Raw genomic sequence first — 24,167 nt, 5'->3', positions numbered from 1 at the left:
CTATCAGTTTTCCTCTAACTGTCGCTGTTGCACACTTTTGAGAAGGGAAATATGGTATTTAACAGTAGTGTGGGATGGACTGCATTGGGCCTTTAACCCCTATAAGGTAACCTGCATGTTGCATGGCAGTACATTTTCTAATGGCTACTTTTAAAAAAATAAAATTTATTCCCTATTGAAGTAGCGAAGTCAATATTTTAACTACATTTGATACGTAAATGACATTGACTTCTTGGTAATGTTGTCGATATGCAAACTAAGGCTACAAAACTCTTAAGTGCTACTTTAGAAAAAACAAATTGAGAGATCCAAGCACTGCATATGTAATGAGACCATCTAATAAACAAGTAAGTCTTATAATGAGATCTGCAAAATGTAGTTTACAACCCAAAGTATGTGGCCACAAAAGCCTTGATACCAGATCTGGAATTTTACATTTCTTTTGGTCAGGGTTGAGGGAGGGAGGGAAGGAGGGAGGGAGACTGACTGACCACCTCAATTATCAAAGGTAATTATTTACTGATAGCAATTTGAAATGCTATTTTGCGTTATTTGTTTAAAAAGGATGTATTAAATTGCAAAAAGGTACAATTTTCACTCCAGCCTGTAATTTTGCTGGAAATAATGCAGCTCAAATGAGTACTGTATTTCCAGTAAACCAAGATATTTACATCAGATGATTTGTATGGTGCCTTTCACAGCCAATGAGTTACTTTTGCAGTGTAGTCACTTGTTATGTAGGCAAATGTGGCAGACAGTCTGTAACACAGCAAGGTCCCACAAACAGCAAATTAGATTAATGACCAGTTAATCTGGTGGTGGTTGAGGGAAAGCAAATAACACACATGTAGAACAGAATAGAATTCTTCTACGCCATTTGCAAAGACATCGACAGGCTCTAAATCAGAAAAATGACATTGCTATTAAGTTTTTTTTCTGCCAACCGTTAGTATAACCATAGAGAGAAGAAAACTTTATGGTAAACTGAGTAAAGTTTTTTTTTTACTGTGTGTGGTTCCTGATTTATCCAAATACTGTACTTTCTAGGGAAAAGCCCCCTGACATTGTGGCAGTGTGTCATTAAATTTCTGACTGCTAATAATTTTGATGCCAACCAAGTTGCAGAAGAGGCTGGTCTTGTTCAATTTTGTCAGTATGATGTCAATTATATAAAATTCAAGTTGTTATTTATTTGTCTTTTTTTGAATTTGAAATACAGTTTGGTGATAACTGGTGTCTGTTGAAACGTCTCATAGTGCTTCTATTGGGGTTTTGGAAGGAGCTGCCAGGACAGTTGTTTTGTTAGTTCCAGAAACCGAGAGTGTGATATGCAAAGTGGGAAGAGAGTGAGGGATAGAGGTGGAAGAAGAGAAACGCATGGAAGAGTGTAATATACGCACATTGCTGTTTATTCATTTAAAACCAGCAAAAGTACATTGCATGTCAGTAGGTCCTGTTTGAATAAACTCTGGATTAAACAAATAGTGATGTGCCCCTGAACTCTTCCTTTTGAAGCCAAACCAATAGGTGAGCGCGCACTGCTTTTTAAATCTGAGCCCAGTGAACTCGAGGAAATGGGATGGTCCAGAACAGAAGTTCTAGTCTCCTAGTTCCTGAGCTAGCAGCAAGCGTGTTTTCATTTCATTTCATCGATCTGAAAAGTTACTGGCTACTAACCAATGATATTTTCAAATACTGCCACTTGTATCTTTTGCAGAGGCGGGGGGGGGGGGGGAATAAATAAATAAATGCATTAAAAGTAAACGCTTGATGTCTAGGAGAAGTGATAGTTAAAAGAAAATTTATTGCAATGTCTTTTTGCCAGTGATTATTGAACGAGTTCTATAATGTATCAATATTTATTTTCTCTGTGGGGCTGATTTAAGGAGTGATGCGATTAAAAATAATGAATGACTGCATGGAACTTGGGGAGCTTTTTTTGTCTCTTGAAAGGAGAGGATAATCACATTTAAACTGTTATTGGAACATTTCAGAAATGTTCTAATATAGTTCAATCAAAGCATTTAACGGATACGAGTGGACACTGCCCAGCAGTCTATCTGGGTTATGAATTTTGTTTTCCTCATCCCTTTGGGTACTGTATTCATTTTTGTTTGAAGAATATTCCATGTGATGGTGCAGTTTAGTTGAAATGTGCTAATGCATTGCTTGCATGTGATGTAATGGTGACATGATGCTCAGCTGCTTCAGCTCTTCTCCCTCCTTCGTGACAAAGCCTTTTATTGGAAACACTGAAATCCACATAGTGCTTAATATATATACCATCTGCAAAAGTATGAACTGCACAAGCACTGTTAAAAGGACTTACTCCTGACTTAACAGCCATTTCTCCTGGATTGAAAGAAATCCTTTTGAATCCACAAAAGAGAACATTAGACAAAAGTCTGCTGTAGCTTGAATTCTTTTAAAAGATTGTCTGATATTCTGACCCAAAACACAGTTTGTTCCATTACTGAAGTTTAAACCATGCCCTCTTGTGGATTAGATACTGTTGTCAAGAGGCTCGTGTGGCTGTAAAAGACGTGTTCAGATTCGCTCATTCCTGCTGGCACAGGAAGTTCAGGGTGTCCAATAACCGACCAGAGGCACAGTTGCCATGGAGATTAAGATAAGACACCCCCACCTTCTTAAAAAGGATATCTGTATTTCTGTTCAGATGCATGAAGCATTAGCCTCAGCTAGCTTTCCCATGTCATCTGTTGAAACCTGAGTACGTGCCTGTCAAATGAAGGTCATTTATTGAATTGCTGACGTGGTACCACAACTTTAGGCAGCAAGGCTTTTCTTTTTTATCTGAAGAAAAATGTAGTTATAGTGTTACATTTTTTTTTCTTCTAATGCATGCACGAAATGCTACACTGAAGAATTCAGTTTAGTTAGCAGGAATGTTGCAGAGAGTAAACTGACCTAAACGTGAAACTTGCTGCAAGACATCTGCATGGAGAAATCCATTCTGGGCAGCTGTCCATGCTGTGGCTAACGGTCTGTCCTCTCTCTGTATGAATGCACTGCAGCTGACGTCCCAAAGGCAAAAAATGTGCTTGATTCTAACCTCCTCTCTGAAACCTGCAGCTTGGGTTTCTTTCACGGGAGAGTATGGCTGATATTTTGGCTTTATTTGTTGGTGTACAATTTGTTGAATGATCGGCTGTGGTGCTACCCGTATACAACATACGTTCAGATTAAATTTAAAACAAACAAAATCAGCTCCTTTTTATATTAAAAAAAACTCACTATAAAAAGAGCTGTTCGGTAAACCTAGTAGGGTAACTGTTAATTTTAGAAATTGTTGTATACAATTTATTTGGAAAGCTTTTAATCTTGTGTATGAAAAAAAATGCAAAAGTAAAAATGAAGTCTTACAGCAACATGTGTAAGTTAAAGGATTTCCTGTTGGTGGGAGCTGTGTTTTATCTGAGGGAAGGTCCGTTGGCAGGAAATGTGTCAGTCGCTTGTTTTCTTGAACTGAAGGAAGTGAAAAGGATTCGATGGCTTGCAGACTGTATACGCAGTTCCCTTCTGTTTTCACAGTGTTTTTAAAAGAAAAAGGTTTTTTTACAGCTCAGCAACACTAGTCATGGGCTTTGATCTTCACATCTGAACCTGGAGTTTAGGGAAACTGTACTTGGAGAAAGTGATGCCGTTTTCTTCTTATTAAGAGGTATTGAAGTCTCAATGTTTCAGTATCTTCAAACTGAAAGTGTGTTAAACTATGGCTCCTGTCAGAGGTCCTTGTTTGTGTCAATGTTTGACATCCTGGAAATAATTGAACTATCGATGTTGGAATAACTTTGGAAAAGGTTTGAGTGTAGTGGTTTGTGCACTTGGCTGTTAGTGAGTGGGAAGACGTTTACTTCGCTGTCTCCAGCTCCAAACTGCCTCGCCTCAGTAGTCCACACAGCAGCCATATGTTGAAATAGCTCCCTGAGAATTACTTTGTGGTTTATGTAACCAATTTGTGCGTCTTAAGCCTTGACAGTTCAGGGTGTTCTTTTTTCTTAAAAAATGGAACTTCTGTGTATATGTCTTGGGATGAACTGATCAATAATAATAAAAAATATGAATTAGTTTGATCTGGTTTTCTTGTGCTGCAATTTTTAGTTTAAAAAAATTTTTTTTTTAGAAACAAGGGATAATGTATGCTATTTGTGTGACAGTGTTTAGGGCTGTAAAAACAATATCCCTTTACCTACCAGTGTCCTGCAGACTTGACATTGGCACAAATTGTAAAATTGATTCAGTCAGCAAATTGAGTGACAGTAAATATTTCACTAAAATGAAAGGAAAAATGATCAGAGGGAAGGTAACTGTTGGGTTTCATGCAGGGGGCAGTGTGCTATTAATTTTCAATATGCAGTAGGCCGAGAGGAAAAATGGGACTGTATCATTAAACACACAACTGATGGTTGTAATTATGAGGTGTTCAAATGTGCATCCAACTGAACGACAAAAGGAGCAGTGAATTTTCAGAATGTATAACTTTCAGGGCTGAGATCCTTGATTCTTTTGAAATAGTCACTAGCATATGTACATATTATAAACAGTTAGTCATATTGCCTACTTGTAAAAACACAATTTTATTTAACTCAGTACAGTATTGGTTTTAATGACATGCTTGCACTGATGTGCTTAATTGTGTATATTTCTCTAGATTATGTCACCTTTTACTTCCTTAGCTGACTAGTTACTAGATCAAAGAACAGTCTTCATTATACTTGAATTGTATTTATCACAAGATACTGGTCTCACTGTTTCAGTTGTGATAAAGTTATTTATGTCAGATGGGTATTTGCTCACATGTCTTGAATTCCCATCCTTCGCCTACAAAAAGCATAGATTAAATGGCATTGCAGGAGTAACTTTTGCCAGTAGGTCATTGAGTGAATACAATGAGTTGTATGCCTTTGTTTTTAAACAAATTAATTGTCTTATGTTTTCTGGAACCTTTTTTTTCAAAATGATTTTCCCAGAACCCAGCTGAACGTGTCGTCATCAAATTCTTATCCTTACAAGTCTGTTGTGGTGAGGTTACCTCAATTATGTTTCATTTGTATTTCAGATACTTCATCTCGTTGCAGGTTCTGTTTATCCTCTGGACTGGTGTGTCCTATATTAACCTTTTGAGTTCCTGGTCTAATATTTTCAGGATCTGATTTCTTTGATTCTTTGACATTGCCCAGAGTATTCAGATTCTCTGCTTTATTACCAAAATTTATTTGCTTAGATACGTGGTCCTTCCAATTAATGATCTATATATTTGAGGCCTCTGTTAAATTATAATCAAATGTAGTCTAATATAGAGTTTCTTCTGTTAATATACGGGTGAATGTCAAGTAACAAATGGTGCCTTTTTTTCCAAGTTGCACCCTGACCTATTGAAATTATATGGATTAGAATTGTTTTCCCTTACTTACCACATGTAACTTTTTTTTAAAGAAGTAAACCATTTAGATATAAGGTTATAGTAACTTGCACTTAACACATTAAGAGTACAAGTAGTTATCTGAGCGGTTATACATAAGATTATTCAGTAAGCAGAATGCTACCAGATCATGATCGGACTTTTTCCTGTACTTTTCCTTGTATAGACATAGAAATATAAGTATTATAGTGAATCAAAAGCAAAATACTGCGGATGCTGGAAATCTGAAATAAAAACAGAAAATGCTGGAAATACTCAGCAAATTAGGCAGCATCTGTGGGGGAAAAAAAAAAGTTAACGTTTCATAGGAACATAGGAACAGGAGTAGGCCATTCAGCCCCTCGTGCCTGCTCAGCCATTTGATAAGATCATGGCTGATCTGTGATCTAACTCCATATACCTGCCTTTGGCCCAATGACAATATCCCCATTTCAGTTTTTAAGGGGCCAACACTGCTCCTGACCACCCTCTTTTTTTCCTAATGTAACTATAAAAGTTCTTTGTATTGGTTTTGATATCCCTTGCAAGTTTCTTTTCATACTCTCTTTTTGTAGCTCTTCAGGTCGTTGTCTCCATCAGAACTAGAAGTAGTTGAAGATTAAACAGTTTCTAAGCAAGTGGGGAGGAAAGGGAGGGGAGGAAAGAACAATAGGGAAGGTCTGTGATAGGGAGGAGGGCAGGAGTGATTAAATGATAAAAGGGATGATGGTGCAAGGCAAGGAGGATGGTAATGGGACAAGTAAAGGAACAAAAGATGGGACTAGAGGAGCTGTAAATGGCAACAGCAGAACCATTACCAGCACTCGGCTGAAAAAATGGGAGCAGTAGTTATTGAAATCAATGTTGAGTCCTCGAGCTTCTGTTGAGCTTCATTGGAACAGTGTAAGAGGCTGAGGTCAGAGTGGGAGTGGGACAGGGAATTAAAATGGCAAGCGACCAGCAGGTCAAGGTCAGGCTTGCTGACTGAGCGGAGGTGTTCAGCAAAGCGATCACTCCATTTGTGTTTGGTCTCCCCAGTGTAGAGGAGACTGCATTATGAGCAGTGAATACAGTATACTAAATTGAAAGATGTATAACCTGGAAGGAGTGTTTGGGTTCCTGGACAGCGGGAAGGGAGGAGGTGAAAGGGCAGGTGTTGCACCTCCTGCGCTTGCACGGTAAGGTTCCGTGGGGAGGAGAGGGGGTGTTGGAAGAGTGGACCAGGGTGTCGTGGAGGAAGTGGTCCCTTCAGAATGCTGAAAGGGGAGGGAAAGATATGTTTGGTGGTGGCATCGCCCTGGAGGTGGTGGAAATAATGGAGGAGGATGATACGTTGAATCAATAGTGGAGGCTGGTGGGGTGGAAGGTGAGGACAAGGGGGACCCTATTATGGTTCTGTGAGGGAGGGGAAGGAGTGAGGGCAGAAATGCAGGAAATGGGCCGGACATGGTCGAGGGCCCTAACAGCTACAGTGGGAGGGAAATCCTCGGTTGAGGAAAAAGGAAGACGTATCGGAAGCACTGCTGTGGAAGGTGGCATCGTTAGAACAGATGCGACGGAGACGGCAAAACTGGGAGAAGGAATAGAGTCCTTGCAGGAAATGGGGTGGGAGGAAGTGTAAGCGAGGTAGCTGTGGGAGTTGGTGGGCTTATAGTAGATATTGGTTGACTGCCTATTCCCAGAGACGGAGATAGAGAAGTCGAGGAAAGGAAGGGAAGAGTCGGAGATGGACCATGTGAAGGCGAGGGAAGTGTGGAAATTGGAAGCAAAGTTGATGAAATTTTCCAGTTCGGGGTGAGAGCAGGAAACGGCACCGATAGTCATCAATGTACCTGAAAAAGAGATGAGGGAGGGGACCTGAGTAGGACTGGAACAAAGAATGTTCCATGTATCCCACAAAAAGGCAGACTTAGCTAGGACCCATATGGGTTCCCATAGCTTCACCTTTTATTTGGAGAAAGTGAGTGGAGTCAAAGGAGAAGTTGTTCGATGGAAGAACAAATTCATCCAGGTGGAAGAGGGTGGTGGTGGATGGGGACTGGTTGGGCCTCTCCAAGGAAGAAACCGAGGGCTCACGGGTGGGGGAAGATGACGTAGAGGGACTGGACGTCCATGGTGAAAAGGAGACGGTTAGGGCTGGGGAACTGGGAAAGTGGCGGAGGGCGTTGTAAGAGTCTGGACAAGGAGAAAAAAAAGAGTAGAGATAGGAAGAAATAAGTTTTGAGGGGCAAGAACAGTCTGAAACGATGGGTCTACCGGGACAGTCCTGTTTGTGAATCTTGGGAAGGAGGTAGAAGCGGAGTTGGGGGAACCACGAGGTTGGAGGCTGTGGTGGGGCAGATCTCTAGCGGAGATGAGGTTAGTGACTGGGAAACCATGGCTTGATGTTCGGCGGAGGGGTCATGGTCCAGGGGAAGGTAGGAGGAGATGTGGAAAGTTAGCGTTCAACCTCCGCAAGGTAGAGGTCTGTTCGCCACACAACAACAGCGCTGCCTTTGTCAGCAGGTTTAATGACCATGTCAGAATTGGACCTGAGAGAACGGAGTGTTGCAAGTTCAGAGGGAGGTAGGTTAGAGTGAGAGAGAGGAGTAGAGAATTTGAGACTGCTGATGTCACGCTGGCAGTTCGCAATGAAAAGATGGAGAGGGTAAAAGGCCAGAAGGAGGGGTCCAGGTGGAATGAGAATTTTGCAGACGGGAAAAAGGGCCCACTGTGCGGGGAAAAGACTCCTGGTCAAAGAAATGGGCGCAGAGGCGAAGACAACGGAAGAAGAGCTCAGCATTGTGTTGAGCTTGAAATTCATTGTGGTGAGGGGATGAAGCTGAGGCCTTTTAGGGTCAGAGAGGGGAAGGTTAGAGGGAATGGTGAAAACACAACAAAGGGTGAGATTGGTGGGAGGGATGGGGTCAGAGGAAAGTGAAAGTGAAGGGGAAGAGGTGGCATATGTATACTCTGGACAGTCACATCTTAGATGCCTGATTTAGCAAGTTATCTTGAGCAATCTGGCCCATGAGTTCAAAATTTTCATCTCTTAAAGGTGAAAATGGTGAGCTTGAGGGAAAGACTACTTGCTAAATCAGGGTCAGGAGGAGGAAGTACTAGAGATGGTGTCTGGGTAATGGATCATACACCCTCACTGAATCTTACAGTGGTATATCATGTAGTCCCAGAGATTGACCTGATTTGTCTTTTGAGGAGTTGGTCCTCAATCAGTAGTAAATAATAAACATTGTTCTATTTCTACACACAGTCCTTTCACCTCTGTTCTCCACCCCCCTCCCTTCACTTTCCAGGCTGGCAGATTCTAGCATCCATCTGAAGTTATAGCCCTGATGTGGGGCAATACATTTATCAGTAGATCTTGGGTGGCAGTGAACGGGTCTCTGTTTTAAAATGTTCCCAGAGATATGCAAAAATTGTAAATGATCCTGTACTTTATCTGAATTCTGCAAAATTCCTGATCTCAACATCCATTTTGAGTTCTCAGTTTTTGGCTCTTGGTAGCCATTTTGAATCAGGAAGCAAAATTGACAGCACAACTCTGGAGAATACAACTTTTTTATCTTATGAGTGTGGTCACTTATTTTCCCATTTTAATTCTGGAAATTCCTCCCCTTGTGTGGGAATGCAGTGGATTCACAAAAAAAATCTCTTCAGACACTAGCAGAAAAGGGGTGGTGATAGTGTCTGAACAATTTTGTTTTCCATTCTAAAAGCTTTTTAAAAATTGTTACTTGTAATTACTCGTTCATTACCTGTGGTGCAATTTGTGGACAAAAATAAAAACAAGGTTTTCTGTAACATTTACTATATTGCCTATGACACTTTGTGTTGATTGTACACCAGAAGGTAAAAAGCTGACAAACGATCACCTTTTATTTGTGATTATAGATACATAGAGATTTAAAAAAAAACTAATTTCCAGTGATGTTGCTCATTGAAAAGGTAAAGCATTGAATAGAGTGTAATAATTGTATACATCCCATGCTTGTCAGTAATGCCCACCCAACATTCTGATGGCAGTGTATTGATGGCCATAGTTAATCAAAAAATCCCAATCTCTTATCTTTTGATCTGTGCTATGTTCCTGACAGGTTCATCTAAACATTTAAATTGTGTTTAATGGCGGCTAAATTTGCAAAGATCCTTTCATTTCCTCGCCATATAACGATATGCAACTTAGAAATCCTCCTTCTCCTTTAAAGTCCATGTGAATCACCTGGTTACCATCCATCTGCTTTCTTGCATCTGATTATCGTTTGCTAACAAAGAAAAGAAAGAACTTGCATTTGTATAGCGGCTTTCACATTTTCAGGATGTCCCGAAGTGTTTCGCAGCCAATTAATTACTTTTGAAGTGTCATCTCTGTTATTATGTAGGCAAATGCAACAGCCAATTTGTGCATAGCAAGGTCCCACAAATAACAAATATGATGAATGATCAGTTAACCTGTTGGTTGAGGGAAGATCGTTGACCAGGGCACAGGGAGAACTCCCTGTATCTGGGCTGTTTTACATCCATGTAAACTGAGGCCCTGTCTGTCTGCTCAACGTCTCATCCGAAAGACTGTGCCTAACCATATGACCGAAACCACATTAATAGTCAAGGTTCACTACTAACCAGATGTGACATAGTAGACAGATACAGTTTTAAAAACCCCGCTCCCCAAACTGTGAAACAAATTTGGCCTCTATACACACCAGGTGTTGCTCAGCATAGTAGATAAATATTATAGAATCACAAATAAAATCATTCTGGGGATGGGAGAGATTTAGTAAACCTATTATTTCTGTAATTTTCTTGCAAGGGGTTCTTTGCATGTGTGAGATTAATTTGTTGCTTTGACAGAGATGAGGGGAAAGAAATTAAAATAAATCTCCAGCCTCTGTGGGAAGGTACAGTTATAAATGAATAAACCCTGTACTGTTCATCTTTTCCTTTTTTTTTGTTGGTTGTTAGTCTAGCCAGTGACCTGCAAGTGAACTACTATACTTCCACTGTCATGGAGTCCGCATCTGATAGTCCTGTCTCATCTTTAGCAGGGCCCAATCAACAGTTGTGGTTAGCAGGAGCCAGTCGGATTCAAGAAAGTGAATGGGTGCCATTTGTTTTTTATTGGTAGAGGCTGATTTGTGAAATAAGTTACTCTTCAGCTGCCTAGGCCTAGGCTCAGGAATTCCCTCCCTAAACCTCTCTGCCTCTCCTCCTTTTAAGATGCTCCTTAAAACCTACCTCTTGGATCAAGCTTTTGATCACTTGTCCTAAAATCTCCTTATGTGGCTCGATGTTAAAGTTTGGTTGTTGATGTTCCCATGAAGCACATTGGGACGTTTCACTATGTTAAAGGCACTATATAAATGCAAGCTGTTGTATGTGGTAGTTCAGGTGCCTCAACTTTGTCTTTTGTGGGCCACATTAGATGCGTATTGTAGAGCCTTGACTGCCTTGTAAAGTTTAAATCCCCGTTTCTACTCATTTCCATATACCTTATGTTGCTGATACTAACATTTGGAGTTCTGGTTTAAGATTTATCCACCAATGAGGCAACAGCACTTTTTTTAAAAAAAAAAGCTTTCCAAACCTGCAAAATTCAAACGGCAAAGCAGGAAATAAGACATTTGAAGTGCAAATAGAACAGAATTGCCTGGTTTGCCTGAGCTTAGAGGCAGTCAGTGGACAGACCTGTAGTTCATCCTATTGGAATGAACAGAAAGGTGAAATTGTAAGTGCAAAATAGAAACTTTTTTTAATGTACACGGCCTAATCTGTGTAGTTGCAACTTTGAAATGGTATTTTATAGTAACCTTTAGTCTCTGAGAGGGATCCATTTAGTGTTCCACATTATACACATCTAGGAATTCTGGCTAATGTCATTTGATAAGTATTTTGAAATGTAGAAATTTTAAACATGTGGAACAGAATTATGATTTCATTGTAACTTGGTATATTCCGCTTTCCTTTCAGCTTGTTTTCACCTACAGTAGTGTCTTTTGTGTCCTACAATATTCAAACTATACGTTTTCACACAACCACTAGCAAATCTGCAACAAACTTTATACAATACTGTAAACAGTTTGATGGAGGATTTGTTAAAAATCTGCACATTGAAGCTCCCCTTTGTTTAAAAACTCGTATATGAAAATACTTGTTAAGATTACTTAAGTATGAGTACAGGATTATGCAAAGTGGTTTAAAAGATGGATTCTTTTGTTCTATAGCTGCAAATTGACCACAGTTCTAATGTGTAGAGTGCATCTGTTTTGACTTGATCACGTGTAGCAATAGATTTGTATTAGCCTAGTATAAACCTGGAGTTTGAATTGCCCTTCTATTGTTTTGTGGTACATAAGCAATCACGTTTATATTGCTAGTGACGTTATTCTACATCTGCATAGGAAAATATAAATGTTGGGAGATAGTGATCAATTTGGGCTGTCTCAGTTAGCACTGAATATCGTGCAATATAAATGGAGCTTGAAATGGCTTTAATATTTTGTCGTAACGTCTCAGTACAGAATAATGGATGGTACATGGCTTCCCTGTCACATTATGCCCCTTCCCTTTTTAGTTAAATGTTTGTGCACTTGTTAAACTTCACATCAAGATGTAGTGTTCTGCCCCTGTTATTGACCCATGTTTTTCCACTGAAAATGTGTAGCATCTTTCAAGCTGATGCCTTTACCTTTTAAAGGTGAAGGGTTATCTAGATCTTGCAGGTAATTTGCGTCAAATATCTGGCTTATCACTTCATTGAGAGTTCCACTTCTCTTCGAATCTGGCCTGCCTTTGGCCTCACGAACATTCCCTTTCACAGCCGCTTTTGACAAGGAAACCTGTTATTCCAAGGGTTGTATATTCCCAAATGGGTAGCTTGTCTGTCAGTTTAATGATATTACGGCTTTATAAGTTTATGGTTGCTCTATGTTGGTATCTAGGAATTTTGAATAGCTGCCAATCCTACTGAATTCCATCGTTGCACTTAAGTCCTACCTACACTGCTTTCTTTTATAACAGAAAGGATAGCAGATTCTGCATTTTGGGAGGATATGGCATCGGCGCCATTGTAAGTATAGATATCTAGTTTATGAAAAGAAAGAACTTGGATTTATATAGTGCCTTTCATGAACCCAGTTCACGTGCTGAATCTACCCTATTGATTCTGCAGGGTGGATTCAGAGACTGTCTGTAACAACTGTGCATGTGGACATTGTACTTTTGTGAAACTTTTATCTGAGAGCTGAGAAACCAACTTGCAATTGGTTTGTTTATGAAAAGGGTTTCCATACAGTTTCTGAAGGTTGTATGTGTTTACATTGGCCAGCTTCCTACTAATAATAACAGAACATTACACCTTATAAGGTTTGCAATTAAAGATTGGGCAGTTAATGTACTTGCTTGATTTTTTTTATTAAGGGACAGAGAACTGTTGTTTTAAAAAAGCTGATTGCAACATAGAAGAAGTGATATAGTGAAACCTGCCTCAAAGATCACTTAAGTGTAGAGAAGGCTTGCTTATTGTGACCTTGTAGTTTCCACTCATCAAAGCTTTGCTTTTAACATGCATCCACCACATTATAAGAGTGTCACACTCAGCTACAGATGCAAATTTTTTTTTAAAAAAAGGCAGCCATTTAATGCTAGGTTTTTGAAATCGGACCTGGAATTCACTAGCACTTTCCAATTCGCAAAATTGCCATACCGAAACAGCAATTGAATTCTGAGGCTGTGTGTACTTAACAACAATTAGACTTTGTGTCCTAAAAGAGAGACAGCTCTACATTAGTAGCAGATTACTACATTTTACATTTAATGGTGGTGTAATGCTATTGTCCTTTTTTAAAAAAAAAATCAGCATATCATCCAACTTGATGTAAGCAATGTCATGGTAGATCTGCTTGTATTTTTTTTTAAATAATAGAGTAACCTGGGTGTGCTTGATGCCATCTCTGGGTACCTGAAATAAGAAGTGTTCCATTCCCCTGCCCTAACATCCCTCACCTGGATGAGCACAAAAATTTGGGGCGGTCCGGGGGAGGATAAGTGTTGAGTGAATTTTGCTGGCCAAAGGTGTCATCTGTGGCTCAGTGGGTAGCACTCTTGCCTCTGGAGTGGACTTGAACCCACAAACTTCTGACTCAGAAACTTGAGCTCATAATCTAGGCTGATACTCCAGTGCAGTACTGAGGGAGTGCTGCACTGTCGGAGGTGCTGTCTTTCGAAAGAGACGTTAAACTGAGGTGCTCTCAGGAGGATGTAAAAGATCCCATGGCACTATTTTGAAGAAGGGCAAGGGAGTTCGCCCTGGTGTCCTTGCCAATATTTATCCCTCAACCAACACCACTAAAACAGATTATCTGATCATTATCTCATTGCTGTTTGAGGGACTTTGCTGTGCACAAATTGGCTGCCACATTTCCTACATTACAACCGTGAATACACTTCAGTGGCTGTAAAGCGGTTTGAGACCTCCTGAGATAGTGAAAGGCACTGTATAAATGCAACTTATTTCTTTTTAGTAGATGTCATCTGATATTTGTGTTTTTCATTTTATATATAATCAGATAAAATATATAAGTTTAGCCTGTTTAAAGACTAAGCGGTATCCCTACTGACAGGTGATGAGGACCGGTGGGGAGGGGAAATGGCAGTTCAGTCTCTCTCTTGTTAATCTTCAGCCCACACCTTAAGACATTTCTTTCCTACAGAAAAGCACGAACTATATTAAAAGGAAATTGCAAGCTCCCTGATGACTCTGGTAGCAGATTCGTTAGCCCTGGCTAACGAATAGGGAAAACGTTTGGGAATGAGATCAGGTAAAATAACATTTGTGCATATTTGCTGCAAAATTTTGAATGATGCTTTTGACACTTTTCATCACAATTCTAACCGCATCATAGCAAAGTCAGATAGATTTGTTTATAACGGAACATCTGCCTATTTTTCTTAGAGGGAAAGAGAAAGAATGAGGAAGTCTGTTGCAGAACAGTTAATAAACTGATACAAAAAGTACAAGATAAAATGTGTGTGAGACATGCAGAGAGAGAGAACTAATTTGAGAGACAGTTACAAGATGAGGAAAATGTGTTGTTCTCCCATTTTGACAGTGAGCAGCAGCATTGGAGATCAAGTATTAAAGTAATCATTTTAATTCAGATCTGTATTTTAAAAAGCACCTTTTCAAATCACCTAAAATGTACTTACAAATTTGCATGTACTGTTTCCTTTTTTTAAAAAAGAAACTTGTATGAACATACGAAAAAGGACAGGAAGAAAACCATCTAGTCCATCAATTAGCTTAGGTTTTGTTGATTCCTTCAAATCCTCTAGTGTTATGCTGTATTCTGCCATCATTGAACCTCTCCACCAGTCTTCTACTTGTTAAGAGCATTTTTGTGTAAAAAAAACTTAGTGGGGGGAGAAAGAGAGGTAAACTACTTAGGAGTGACTTGATTTTGGTTGAGCAAAATGTTATGCCTGTTCTATACAGGGTATGTTTGTAGTATCAACACTAATTGTTCCTCCAGAGGCGGCATCAAAAATCGTCAACCCAGATTGCGTGTATTTTTTTATTGCATCTTTTCTACATGGCCTTCAGACTGAAGGGGTGAGTAGGAACCTACTAGCTACTTTGTATCAGACTGAAAGGTGTGCTTATTAACAGCAGGAGTCAACTTAACTTTAGCTCCTTTCTAAACATTGATCTTGACCATGTCATTAAGATCGCCAAATATACTGAATTATGCAAGACCATCAAAAAAAATCCAAACGTGCAGTATTTGGTTTTAGTAGTTTTATATTCTTGAAAGGAACGTGACATTTTCTTAAATCAAGCATTTTTCAGTTTAAGCAGAATTATATTATACACAATGAATTACGTACAAAATGCAGTAACTGTACTGTCAGCAACTTGTGTTGTTTGGTACAATTTTATTAATACTACCCAAGGCAAATATATTCTCCTACACATGTCTAGATGAGCAATAAGGTCAATTTCAAAACATTTTTAAAAAGCTTTCTATGACAAAAGTGACTTTCTCTCTTATAGAATAGTTACAGCACAGAGGAAGCCATTCAGCCCATCAAACTCGTGCCAGCTTTTTGTAAGAGCAATCCAGTTAGTCCCACTCCTCCATAGCCCTGCAATTTTTTTCTCTTCAAGTATTTATCCAATTCCTTTTTGAAAGCCATCATTGAATCTGCTTCCACCACCCTTTCAGGCAGCAGATTCCAGATCATAACTGCTCGCTGTGTAAAAAAGTTTTTCCATATGTCGCCTTTGGTTCTTTTGCCATTTGCCTTAAATCTGTGTCCCCTGATTCTCGACTCTTCCGCCAATGGAAACAGTTTCTCTTTACTTTATCTAAACCCTTCATGATTTTGAACAATTCTATCAAATCTCCTCTTAACCTTCTCTGCTGTAAGGAGAACAACCCCAGCTTCTCCAGTCTATCCACATAACTGAAGTCCCTCACCCCTGGAATCATTCTAGTAAATCTTTTTGGCATCCTCTCTAAGACCTTCACATCCTTCCTAAAGTGCGGTGCCCAGAATTAGACACAATACTCCACTTGTGGTTGAACCAGTGTTTTATGAAGGTTCATCACAACTTCCTTGCTTTTTACTCTATGCCTCTATTTATAAAGCTCAGGATCCCTTATGCTGTTTTAACCACTTTCTCAACCCGTCCTGCCACCTTCAAAGATTTGTGCATATACCCCCAGGTGTTTCTGTTCCTGCACCCCATTCAGAATTGTACAATTTAGTTTATATTGCCTCTCTTCATTCTTCCTGCCAAAATGTATCACTTTGCACTTCTCAACATTAAATTTCACCTGCCATGAGTCCACCCATTCCACCAGCCTGTCTTTGTCCTTTTCAAGTCTATTAGTATCCTCCTCACTGTTCAGTACACTTCCAAGTTTTGTGTCATATGCAAATTTTGAAACTGTGCCCTGAACATCCAAGTCCAAATCATTAATATATGTCAAAAAAAGCAGTGGTCCTAGTACCGACTCCTGGGGAATACCACTGTATACCTTTCTCCAGTCCGATAAACAACCCTTCACCACTACACTGTTTCTTGTCATTTAACCAATTCTGTATCCATGCTGCCACTGCCCCTTTTATTCTCTGGGCTTCAATTTTGCTGACAAGCCTATTATGTGGCACTTTATCAAATGCCTTTTGAAAGTCCATATGCACAACATCAGCTGCATTTCCCTCATCAACCCTCTCTGTTACTTCATCAAAAACACGATTTGCCTTTAACAAATCCATGCTGGCTTTCCTTTATTAATCCACACTTGTCCAGGTGACGATTAATTTTGTCCCGGATTGTCGTTTCTAAAAGCTTCCCCACCAAGGTTAAACTGACTGGCCTGTAGTTGCTGGTTTTATCGTTACACCCTTTTTTGAACAAGGGTGTAACATTTGCAAGTCTCCAGTCCTCTGGCACCACCCCAGTATCTAAGGAGGATTGGAAGATTACGGCCAGCACCTCTACAATTTCCACCCTTACTTTCCTCAGCAACCTAGGATGCATCCCATCCAGACCGGGTGACTTATCTACATTAAGTACAGCTAGCCGTTCTAGTACCTCTTCATTATCAATTTTTACCTCACCCAGTATCTCAACCACATTGTTACAGCGTCGTCTTCCTTGGTAAAGACAAATGCAAAGTACTCATTTAGTACTTCAGCCATGCCCTCTGCCTCTATGCGTAGATCTCCTTTTTGATCCCTAATCGGCCCCTCCTCTCAGTACCCGTTTACTATTTATATGCCTATAGAAGACTTTTGGATTCCCTTTTATGTTACCCGCCAGTCTATTCTCATACTCTCTCTTTGCCTCTCTTATTTCCTTTTTTTATTTCTCCTTTGCACTTTCTATATTCGGCCTGGTTCTCACTTGTAACAATCAATTGTGGGTACTAGCTGGAAATGCAGAATATGTTGAATAAATACTTTTGAGTTCTATATGTTTGGAGCACTTCAGCAAGTCTAAAATCTATTTGTGCATTGTTGGTCAACCTGTTATTTCTCCTCAGTTGAAGTATTTTTCTAAGTAGTTGCTGAAAATGTAGTGCTGTAAAATGTGAAAACTGAACAGGGGACATTATATTCCATTCCTGCAGTATGTTACAATATTAAAATTAGCCAATGAGTGTTTTTCTATACAAGAAATTTAAGATGATATGTGCCAACATGTTTAGGATAACCGTGAAGTTCTGCCAAATATATGATTTTTAAAAAATACCATTGGCTTTCAGGGTTTTCAATTGTGGACTGATCATTTAAAATGGTGCACAGATTGAAATGCATTCAGAACTGATGAGCCTAGCCTTTTGGTTATGTGATACTTCACTAAAACACAAAATTCAGCCTTGCTGTTTGAAGATCTCTTGGATACAGCAGCATTTCTTCTGTTCTTTAAATCTTTCTCGATCATGCACATTTCCCACAACATGATAACTTATCATTGATTTTCTTTTCTCTTCCTCTGAAGGGAAGTGTGTTTTCTTTACTTTTTTTCCGATGGGCTGTTTGATCTGCTTTAAAACACTAAAAGCAATTTGTCTAATAGGACTAGAAAACAAAAATCAGGTAGAAGATTTGTCTGCCAAAAAAAAAATTCTCCATACTTCAAATTCTGTTGCAGCTGTGATAAATGTCATTATTTTGACACTTCGCTCCCACAGATTGCATTACAAAATGGCCCACTGTACCCCACTCTCTGCACATAGACATTCCTGCCTAAGTTTGATATGGTTGACCGCTAATTGTATTGCCAGTTTGCCAAGAAATTTATGTTTGGGTCTGGATTATGCTTGGATCAGGAATTCTGTAAACTGGGGATTTGCAAATCTTTGTACCACAGCCCATTTAATCATTCTGTAATTCAATCTAAACAAAAACAGCAGAAAACCCTTCACAAAACCATTGGACAGAAATTATTAAGACTTCTAAGGTTTATTGCTGTCTCTAGGTTAAATTTGACAGTGGATTATCTATATTTTCATTTTAAAAACTGGATAATTGAGCTTTGTTTTGGTAAAGATTTTGTGTTTAAATGTTGAACTTGGAGCTCATTCTGTACAAGAGAGTGAATTTGTTGATCTGGTGTCCAAATCTATGCTTGGAATCAGGTGTGTGTTTATACCTAGTTGTAAGAGGCAGAGTGTGCTTGGAGAGGTATTTTTCTTTCCTACTAATACTGGAGAATTCAGATTTTTTTAAAACTGTGGGAGAGATTTGTTGCTGGCATGCTTGATCTGAAGTCTTTATCTTTTTCATTTAAATATGTATTCCCAGTTGATTTGGCCATCTAACTTTCCACAGTAATTCCCATTCTGTCTTCCTTTTTTTGAAATGTATTATCTCTCTTTCAGCACCTTTCCCAAGGTGGCACATCAAATCATGACAGAACCAGCTTAGTCTTCTCATTTTCCTTGGCAGAGCTGTCAAACAAAATGTACAGTGTAGATTAAATTTGAAATGTTCCCGGTAACCCACATCAGTCTTTCTTTGCTTATAAATTAATTTCTTCCATTCCTTACACCTTAATGATACAGCTTAGCTCGATAAGTTCTGGGGAAACCGCTGCTGATCATGCGCACTAAAGTGCTGTGAAGTTGCAGATACCTTATTTGCATCACACAAAGCCCAAAGGCCTTGCGGCGCCATGCTGGTTTGCTTTCCGTTTGCTAAAGGTTCTTTGCTCCTCACATCACATGTCTTGATGCCAAAGTTTGGGACAAAGTCTCCATAAGGATAGGTTAGATTAGTCAGATACTGAGTATTCTGTTATTTAATCTGGCTTGTCTGGATTTTTGTGTTTTTCAGGTTTCTTGGGGGGAACGTAAATTGTCGTTATCAGTTGACCCTGGCTAATAAACCTCATAACTATCATACAACACTGTCATTTATGGGACAGGTATATGCAAGAAAAGAAAAGCGATGCCCTTTAGGCTGTATAGTAATACTAGTCACCAATTCTGTGCTCCTTAGACAATCACAGTGAGCAAATAAAGCAGACAAAAATGGACAAGACCGTTACCATTCTAGGGTACAAATTGGAATTTTACACTCTGTACAGAGTGTGTGCCTCAGCAGGGTTGTGGTTGTACAGCATGATCCATCTAGTACATTGCCTGTATCAAAAACAGACTTAGGCCTCCATAGTTTGGCCAGTATATCCGCACAGGCTTCTGCCAAAGGCTTTAAATACTGTGCAAAATGCCGTAGGTGAGTCACAATTGCTGGCGCTCAATTGTTGCTTAAAATACTGACACTGCAACATGACACTGCAACTTGCCAAATTTGCCTTGTGCATGAAATGCACCCATATGAGATGGCTGTACCATGTTTCTAGCATCAGTTAGAATATGATAGACGACCACTGTCCATCTTAAGAAATTCAGTCATGCCCTGTCAGTTGTTGCTGAGTGCACATCGGCACTGAAAGATGCTGAGAGAACACCGGCACTGCATTGTGCTGAGGATGTGGCAATTTGAATTGACACCACAACAGTGCTGAGAATACCTTTTATGCCCTTAGATGCCAAGAGTTCACTGGCACAAAGAAAACGACAACATGTCAGCACAGGCTGGTGCCGTTCTTTATAGATTAAGGACAGATTACATCTGATCCCTCCAAGGAGGTCACTGTTGGGTCTAGTGACGTGGAACACCTTGTATTAGAAATCCTAGCACTGCCAGGACATTACTACAGAAGCATCCCTGGTGTCAGTCAGCATTGGCACCCTGTGAATATACTCTCTCGGAGATAGTCAAAATGAAGCATAAATATCCTCCTAAGGGATGTTAAGCTTCCAAACTGTACTCCAAGATATCTTTGTTCTCCCAACCCTACACTGGGGGACGGGTAATCCACTGTTACGGATCGGGTTTCTTCCTAACTTGCGTTCGTGGGAATGGTAGTGCAGGGATTATGTCACTGAACTGGTAATCCAAAGACCATCGTGCCGTGGGAATTTGAATTTAGTTTTTTTAAATCTGGAAACAAGTGTTTGAAAGGTTGAATAGATAGTATAACTAGGAGGACAGTGGGCGGGGGGTGGGTGGGTGGGGGAAGGAAGCGTGACTAAAAAATTGGAAGGAGGAGGAAGAGGAATTGTAATCATTTCTCTCCCCCCCCCCCCCCCCCCCCGGCCCCCTCTCCCAAAGGTGTCTCTAATGTACCTCAAGATCCATGTGATCTTATCAGGGCATATCCCTTTTAAAGGAAGGGAATTATAATTCTACAATTAGGCCTACAAGCAGTACCTGGAAGTGCATTTTCAGTAGTCTAACAGCATAATTTGTAAACTTGAATGTAAAAGCAACTGCTTATACAATATCTCAAATTCACCAAAATACAATATATGTAGATCTGTACTGATAACCCAGTGCTCCACATACCTTGTAACTTGAATAGCACTCTAGTATATGTTTAAATTAATAGTTGGTACATAATCACACAAGTGTTCTCATAGACCCAGTTCTACTACAGATTCTGAAACTGAAAACTTGGAATTGGAACTTTCAATTTGAAATTGAGAAGTTGGTGCAATAATGAATTTTGCCTCTAGATGTCTTTAGCATTTGTTTTGTGTGTAAATGTGCCTTATTTACTAAAAGTTAATGGCAGTACATCAATTCTACACTAACCTTTTAGTTTTATTACATTGGCAGGTTCCCTGACCTGTACAACTTGAATCTTTTCTATAATATCTAATTGGGATGTCAACTCTCTCTATCAAGACAATTGCACCTGTAGCTGAAGTGCAAGCTGCACACTTTCAGAAGTCCCATTTAAAAATGAGTAAAGTAATGATCATGGGGCAAAACATCGACTATAATTGATACCGCATTATTTTGGCTGAACCTTACTGCAATCTCAAATTTATTGGCAGCAAGATGCCTTTTTTTTTTGTTGCTTTTATTTTCAACTGCTGGTTTCTTTCTCGCCTCCCCACGTTTTGCACGAACCTTTGCTACTTGTTTCTGATGTATTATTTTTTCCAAATGGGTAAGTGGGCAAACAGCACTTGTCAGTCGCTCTGCGGCCTCTGATGTCTGTTTTAATCTGTGGATTGATGATAAAAGACTCAGTGTGTGAGGGCACAATGGACAAATGTGCATTTCTCTTTTTGTATGTAAATATTACTGTCAAGGCTGCAATTAGAAATAGAATAAAAAAAGCAGTAACTCCCAGTCGATCATGTAAAACCCTATACTGAATTTATGTTTCTTGTTGTATGGCTAAATGTAACATCTTTTATCTGATATTGTGGCCCTGGTTTGAAATTTAAGAAATCACTTTGTATCTTTTTCAATCCTCCCTATATAGAAAAATTGTTACTGAATAGGCATGTCCATTGTATTAAACAATCTGCAATTTCTGCCACTTTTTCAAACTGTTAACTGATCTCCTTTTCCATAATTGTTCATTAGAACGAAAGAACTTGCGTTTATGTTGCATCTTTCATATGCTCAGGATGTCCCAAAGTGTTTCACAGCTGATGAATTACTTTTGAAGCGTAGTCGCAGTTTTGTAGGCTGATGCAGCAGCCAATTTGCACACAGCAAGATCCAATAAACAGCAATGAAACAGTTGACCTAGTAATCTGTTTTGATGGTGTTTGGTTGAGGGATAAATATTGGCCAGGGCACTGGGAATAATGGCATGGGATCTTTTACATCTATCCAAACAGACAAACGGGGTCTTGGTTCAGCCTCTCTTCAGCAAGAAGGCACCTCCAACAATGCCTGAGCACTGCATGGAAATGTCAGCCTAGATTGTGTGCTCAAGTCCTGGAGTGGGGCTTGAATCCATAACCTTCTGGGTGAAAGGTGAGAGTGCTACCACTGAGCCAAGCTTACTAGTCAATACAATGGGGTAATCTTCATTGGCGCCGCTGGACGGAAACGGGGCGGTAGCTCTCCAAAAATGGTGGGGGGGAAAGCTCACCGCCTCATTCCCGCTCCCAATCGGTTGACTCTACCTTCGGAAGGGTCTACTGCTGGGCAACTAGAATGCCTGCCTGAATTAGCCAATAGGTTTTTTTACTATGCAAATAGGGGTCCTATAAACATACATTGGACCCTGCCCGATTGCCATTTTAGGACGCAACTGGGCGGAGTGCGTGTTATGCACGCTTCGCCAACTTTCACCTGACAGTCCAGCCGAAGGGCAGCCAAAAAAGTAAGTGCTCCTCTGGGCTCCACATCAATAGTGTGGGCCACTGCCACACCGGGTTCCCCCAAAATAGACTGGACTTCCCATTAGCGTTATTGGCCAGTGCACTCCATCGGTTAGCTGCCCGATAGTTAAAATCTACCCTAATGTATCTTATTGGATTCTTGCTTATATTGGGGCTGTGGTAGTGACTGTAAAACATTTATTCTTTTACTTCCCAGTATGACCCTTCAGTTTAGTTTGCTTTTTTCACTGCAATAAAAAAAATGGAGCCATGATCGCTGTAATAACTGAGCCAAATCCAATTACCCTGTTTAAAGTGTCCTCATAAACTAAACAGTGCTTTCACAAAAGTAGGGCACATTGGGTGTGTGCTGGTCACCATGCTTATAAAATTGCTGGATTGTGTTCTCTGTTGCCATGGTGTTAACAGTAACCACAAACTTCAGCTGCTGACAGATGACTGCAGATCTGTTTGTGTTCTGGAAGATAGCTGGGTGTACATTAGCCGTTCTCCAGTTATAGCAACTGCATTTAGCTGTAAAACCACTGTGATGCAACTCAAGTTTACTGAAGATTGTGAGACTGTTGCTGAGAATTTTTTAGTCAGAGTAAATATCTTCAAAAGTTTGAGGAAATAACTGCGTTAATAATTATGCTTTGGGTACTCATTATTTCTGATCCAGATGTTTTCCATGCACTTTTGGCTGGTCTAAACTCAAGAACGAGTTCATACAGACGGGTTCAGGATAATATTAAGTCTTAAAAATGTTTTTATTTTCTTTGATAGACCAACCCAAGCCTCTTTTTTAAGGCCTTATCTGCCTTGTTCTTGCATCTCCTGTAACACACACTATCCACAATCAGGAGGGGAGAAAGAAAACATGCTCCGAGGCGCCCCTCAATGCTATTCTGAAAATGGTCAGGAAGTGGCTCAGTTGTACTATTTCCAATTTTTTCTTCTTCTCCCTATGTCAGTAGCATAGCTGACATTGGGAATTTGGCTTGTGAATGATCATGAGTACAAACGAGTAACCAGCCACTCTGTGCAGTGTGCTGTGTCACCTAATGCTTGTGGTTTCTTAAGTGTGTATATTCTGTTATCTTTAGTCATCCTGTTATGAAGTAACTTTAGGACATCAATCTTTTTTGCCCCCCCTAGTTTTGGGTTGTGATGGTTTTTGTCTTGTATATGCAGCACCTTTGCATGTGGGCATGTGCATTTTGACCCACTAAGATGTTGGAACATTTAGTAGTTGGTGAAGCGACGCTGGATTGAAGATGTCTTTTTGTTTCAATTCTTCCTCTGCTTTTCGACCTCTAGAATCCTTGCTGCTCTTGATTGGGGAGATTGGATAATACAGCCTGAAGACCTCAATAGGAATTGCCCCTGTAATGCTCCTCAATTAAACTAGGGATGGTCAGTTCAGTGATTTGGGAAAGGACCCTCTTTTGCTTTCTATTGCCAGGATCAATCTTGATCGAGACTGGTGAATGTGTGTGGAAACTCTTGTGTCAGAATATTGAGGCTGTGAGTGGGCAAGC

The 24,167-nt window shown here is 39.9% G+C and overlaps 1 protein-coding gene across 5 annotated transcripts in view; it reads left to right on the top strand.

Annotated features, from left to right (window-relative positions):
- Positions 1-24,167, top strand: part of foxn3 (forkhead box N3) — a 324,620-nt gene that overhangs the window by 23,473 nt on the left and 276,980 nt on the right. The window contains exon 1 of one of the 5 annotated variants that reach the window (XM_067992049.1): positions 3,509-3,682. The exons of 3 other annotated variants lie outside the window; for them this stretch is intronic. The gene's annotated coding sequence lies outside the window, so the exon portion shown is untranslated. Of the gene's footprint in view, positions 1-3,508; positions 3,683-14,148; positions 14,236-24,167 lie in introns of those variants that run through there. One more of the 5 variants, XM_067992051.1, reaches the window with a different exon arrangement.

The sequence above is a fragment of the Heptranchias perlo genome, chromosome 10 (genome assembly GCF_035084215.1).
Source record: "Heptranchias perlo isolate sHepPer1 chromosome 10, sHepPer1.hap1, whole genome shotgun sequence".
NCBI lineage: Eukaryota > Metazoa > Chordata > Chondrichthyes > Hexanchiformes > Hexanchidae > Heptranchias > Heptranchias perlo.
Note: the sequence above shows the minus strand (reverse complement) of the source record. Positions and strands in the feature narration are given on the sequence as shown.